Source organism: Magnolia sinica, chromosome 4 (assembly GCF_029962835.1).
Source record: "Magnolia sinica isolate HGM2019 chromosome 4, MsV1, whole genome shotgun sequence".
Lineage (NCBI taxonomy): Eukaryota > Viridiplantae > Streptophyta > Magnoliopsida > Magnoliales > Magnoliaceae > Magnolia > Magnolia sinica.
In genome coordinates, this window is record NC_080576.1 from 109,412,974 (window position 1) to 109,419,028 (window position 6,055).

Consider the following 6,055-nt stretch of genomic DNA (forward strand, 5'->3'; position numbering starts at 1 on the left):
TCTAGGATATGAGACCAAAGAGACCGAAAATGAGGCAGATCCAAACTCAAGTGGGCCACACTACAGGAAATGGTGGGGATTGAACGCTCACCGTTGAAACATTAACAGCGGCACAAGAGTTTTGAATCACGCTAATATTTTTGTACTTTCACTTTATCGAGGTGACCTTGTGAACGGTTTGGATGGCATATAAACATCATGGTAGACCCGGAAAGGTTTCAAGGGCAGGCATTACCCTCCCCGCTGTTTCCTGTCATCTGGCCCAATTGGGTTTTGGATCTGCCTCCTTTTTCGTCCCACGCCCTAAAATGAGATGGCAAATCAAATGTACAATGTGGATTTCTCACAAAAATCACGGTGGACCACACTAAGGGTTCGCAAGCAATCAGCGCTCAAAGTCAAAAGTAGAAAAGTGTACGTCTGCAAGCAATAGTAGCCCTAGCATTTCATTTCAAAAACAGGGCCCACCCTAGAAGGGCAAAGCTCAATATTGGCGTTGATCAGGCGATGGAATTTTGGACGGCTGCCAATATTCTTTATTATCTACTCGCCGGACACTGCAGTGATACAACGGCGCAGGGCGGCACAGCCACCCTAATCTGTACTCCTCCTTGGCCATGGAATGATGGAGTATTAGTAGGTTTTTTTCTAACCGTTCATCGGCTGAACGCTACTAAAGATGACTATCATTATTGGGCTCGTAACATTTTCATTGCATGACCCAATCACATATTGGGCCTACAGATGAATGGCTTTTAGCTATTTGTTGCTACGCTGACCTTAGAAGTATAATCACAATATTCATTAAGTGGTATTTGAGTAATTTTACACGGACGGACCGACCTTCTTCTACGTAAGTTACTTTTCACGTAATGACAAGTGGAATTGTCAGATAAAACTTTTAATCTAAGCCATGCAATTGGGAGCAGGTCCGAAGAAAAGCCAGGAGCCGCACCAGTTAGCGTACTACAGCGAGGCGCTGTGTATGAAATCAAGTCAATAGGTTTTCACGTATTATGGTAGGAAAATTATGTTTACATGGTGCACAGACATCATAGAATCCATCTCATTTCTGGCCAATGGTTCCATGATCCTAGCCATTGGTTAGTTTCCTCTTTACTATAGATAGACCACATGCCAAAAAAATTTCCAAGATGAGATACATTTGTCTGTCAATCTAAAGAATTTTTCAGTTGAATGTGGACCCTGTCTTTAATGCGATATTTTCTATCAGAGGTTTTCGGAAGCATGGTCCACCTACGGTGGGATGCAACAGATGGGTGGTCTGGATTGACGGACCATTTCCCTGTCAGATGAAATGTAAAAGCACAAACCGAGAATGTTTCCAGTTTGTGCGAGTGGGGCCCACGATTTAGTGATCAGAATCAGATCAAGGTCTGACGCGTAATCGGTGGATGGAATTTGACCTTAACCCGAATGAAATACGAGAGATCCGATCCACCAATATTGGGCTTTTCTCCGTTGTATGTAGACCGCTGTTGTATTCCTCTTCTCGGGGCGGAATCGGATTCGGATCGGGTATTACCCGCCATGATCTAGCTTGAGACGGACGGTCCTGGCAGGGGATCTGTGGGGCCCACCGTGATGTCTATATCTTATCCATGCCGTTCATCCATTTTAACAGATAATTTTAAAGTAATAGCCCAAAAATTAGGCAGATCTAAGGTTCAAGTGGACCGCACCTTAAGAAACAGTGGTGACAATGATGACCATTCTTGAAACCTTATTAGGATCCAATGTGATTGTTATTTTCCATCCAAACTGTTCATAAGGCCATATAGACCTGGATGAATGGAAGATAAAAATGTTAGCTTAATCCAAAACTTACGTGTCCTCAATAAGTTTTCAACGGTAGACCTTCAATCCCCACTGCTTCCAATGGTGTGGTACAATTGAGGGTTGGATCTATCTACTTTTTTGGCTAACGCTCTAAAATCACTCATCAAAATGGATGGACAGCATGGATAAAATACAGACATAATAAAACTTAGATAAAGGGAAAACCAAAAATAAGCTTGATCTAAAACTTCTGAGCTTACAAGAAGTTTTCAACGAACAGCAATCAATCCCTATTGTTTACTTTGTTACGGTACACTTGAACATTGTATCTACCTATGTTTTTTTTAGCTCATGTACCAAAATGACATGAAAAAAGCAAACGAACGTACATAGTGGTGGTAGGGCCCATGGAGCTTTGAGTAGTTCCAACCAGTACCGAGATCGGAACAGGAGGGGTCACTATTCACACGCGTACTTGACCGTTCATTTCTAAGTAGAATATTGAATGGATGGGATTGTCCGGTCAAGAAGATTTTGGGAGCACTGGTCGTCCACGATGGCTCCTCACGCTCATGACCTTACATATGAAGATTGATAACCCGAGTATACCATGAATATGATCATCTGATCGAGTATTCTACAATCCTGTTGTACGTCAGCTTAGCTACAACCCATTTTTATAAGTATTTTCGCTAGAGATATGAGATGCGCTCCAAAGGTGGACCCCATGCAAATCGACGGTAGGCGTCCCCTCTCAACTTGTACTCTGGTCCGTGGTCCACCTGAATTTTCTTTTATGCTGAATTTTGGTACCTATATGTAATACGAGATGACTTATCTGATGGACGGATCGGTTGTCGTTAATACACGAGCGCGACCCCGCGATGTACTTTCTGTCGAGTGAAATGAGCAAAATGCCTCCTCTGTTGTTGTTTTTTTTTTTTTACCCTCTTAAAAAGGGGTCGTGCTGATCATTTTATGTCCAACCTGGTGTGTTCATGACATCCAATCCGTCCAACAATTGCATCATCCTATGATGCATATATCAATCAATAATCAAGTAGGCCCCACATGAATTTGGAGGGTTTTGATTGTTGTATGTTTTTTAATGGAGCGGCCCGCCCGATGGTTGCAACCTCCTGATTTTTTGATTCACATTCTCAAAATAATGCGGTGCACCAGTTTGACGAGTTGGATGTTATATGAATAGCACGTGGGCTACAATGCTTCGACTCCGAGGGACGTAGATTGTGTGGTGGCCCACCCCTCCGGAGCAACGTGGTGTCAGGACTCCATGGGACCCACCATGATGTATGACGTATATGTTTTATCCACGCCGTCCATCCATTTTTTCAGCTCATTTACGTTCATTCAAGCAAATCGAAAGCTCAATTGGACCACACCACAGGAAACAGTGGGAATGATGGCATCCACCGTTCCTAGGGCTCACAGTTATGTTGATTTGTCATCCAAACTGTTCATAAGGTCACGTAGACCTAGATGAAGGGGAATCATAAATATCAGTTTGATCCAAAACTTCTGCTGCCCCAAGAAGTTTTCAACGATGAGCACTCAATTCTAACTCTTTCCTCTAGTGTGGTCCAATTGAGCTTTGATGTACTTTGAATTTTGTCACATTATCTAAAATGATCTGGAAAAATGTATGGACGGCGTTGATTAAACACATACATCACAATGGGCCCTATAGAGTCTTGACATTACATAGCTACGTGGCGCTGAATCCGCGTCCAATTCTAGGGGTGTATATGAACCGAGCTCATTTAGCTCACTCAACTTGAATCGAAAAAGCTCAATTTGACTTGTGTAACGCCTTGAAAATTAGGGGTCGTGCATACACTCGACTCCCAAGTTTCCGAGTATTACTTAAAACTAATTTTTACTATTTTGCGTTTAATCCGGTTCACTGAGCAGCATGGAATTACTGGATACATGAATCACAATTTACGACTAGTCTACTGGAAGGGAAATGACTAAATATATATACAATGTCTAAAATATCGATGGGACGCACAAGGCATCACCCAGCAAAAATAAAAGGAATAATACTGCCAAAAGAATAATGTACTGAGTTCACTACTCAGCGACTCAAGTCCGCCTGTAAAATCTACGATGAACCGCCCATCAACTGGAAATAGGACAGCTCGTCCTCCTCATCCAGGCTCGCGCTGAAAGTCTCCTCATACTCAGCGTCATCTACATCTACTAAAGAGTCTAGTTGGTGTTTTAAAACACCGTCCCAGAGTGGGAGTGAGCGATCAACCCAGTGGGTGCTATTAATCTTACGTTACATCAGGCATCAATCATATTATGAATTTAATGAAAGACGGACATTCATAAATCCTTAACTAATCCTGTTAATGCATATGCATGATAAATGATATGATACATGACCTTGCCACAACACTTCCTCGAGCGACTCCGTCTAACAATCGCACATGACCAGCACTCTCTCATTGCGACGTCAACTACAAGTCGTCAAATCCTAGCTAATGCAATGCATCAATAATGTTAACCGAGTATTTAATTAATTCCGTTCATCCAGCAGATTGGGAAATCCGGTACACCCCATGATATCAATGCCCTTAACTAGTTACGAGGCCAAGGCCCCTCAATACGCGAGACCAAGACCTCGCGATCCTTGATCCTATCGGGTTCCACATCCCCGATTTCAAGCACATGAAGAGTGCTGGAAAAGGGATCCCTCGCAGTCACTATGGGAAGGCTCGTCACCCCAACGTAGGCCGACAGATCGGACACAGTATCCCATTCCACCATGCCCGGCTCTCGAGACAGTGAATCAGTTTCCAACGGTTATCAATAGGCTTCAGTGAGCGAAGGGTGTCCCAAGTTCCATTAAAGCGTGAGCAGAAATGGTTAACAAACATGGTTAGTCAGTAAGTAGATTAGACCGCACGACTTCAGGCGAGCGCGTAATGGATGACATTGAGTACAAGCGACCCATGTAGTCCAACTACTATCGTCCGTTCGCACCCACCCAAATCCACGGGTTTAGCCTCAGGATAATCCTACCAACGGGACCACCTTCACTCCCTCAGTCTCCTGGCCAACCTAGGGATTTAATGATATTTAGTAACACTTTAACATTTCATGATTTATCATCTAAACTCAAGTAATGTCATGCACTTATATATTAACATAGGAATTTCAGATTTTTCTATAAATGCAAAAACTAACAATATTACGAAATGAATGTGCATGTGCGTTGTGAGGGGTTAGCGGAGGGATCGAGAGCTATAATTCGTTCATAGCATAAACATGCAATAAGGATTAAAGCTAGCATGATATATATCGAGGACTTATGCATGCACACATATACAACAAGGGTTAATACAACATATAAGCTATAGGAGATCATCACACAAGAATCAAGCAATAAATGAACATGCATTCAACAACTTCATGCCCAATCATGTTGAAGAAACAACAAACATGTCATAGTCAATCCATGTCGGTTGAGAGGATCAAAGGTAAGGTCTTTCCTAGGATTTCTCTAGATTCTCCAAATACATCATCTAAGCAATCAAAATCATTAGACTCATACTAAAATTGCTGCTAGGCCACCTAAGGATAATAGTCTGCACCTTAAGAGGAGATTTCCATTCTTTGAGATCTTAGGATTTGGAGATTTGGGTAAAACCACCAATTCTTAAATCAAAATCAAGAAAGACAACATTAATGCCTAGAAATCTACACTAGGTTACTCTATTGAAGGGAAAATATATCATTCTTACCTCCGCTTCGTAGCATGGGTGGGTTTGGTGGAGGTTTTGTAGTAGCCACCGATTTGGTTGAGGAAATACCAACCCTACAAGCATCAAGATTTTTCTCACCCACACAAACACTCTCTCCCTTATCTTTCTCTTCATTTTCTCTCCATCTCTTTCTCTTTCTCTTCTCCTCCACCCAAAGTAGGGCATGAAATTCGTATGGAAGAAGGGGGTGCCCAAATGAGGCCCTTTTGTAATGCCAGATTTGGTGTAAATGGCCCCAAGGGCTAGGTTTTTACTATACTAGACCTATGGGAGGGTCTTTTTAAGTTTTAGGGCCCACTATAAGGTGTACATATTAATATATACCGTAAGATAGTTAGCCCTAATGATGATCTACGTATGTATATGATCGGCCCACCATTTGGATGCGCCGATCAACAGATATGATTAGAAGTCTGTTCAATGGTCACCGATAGTCAATCGGGGCCGCGGCTATACGGATA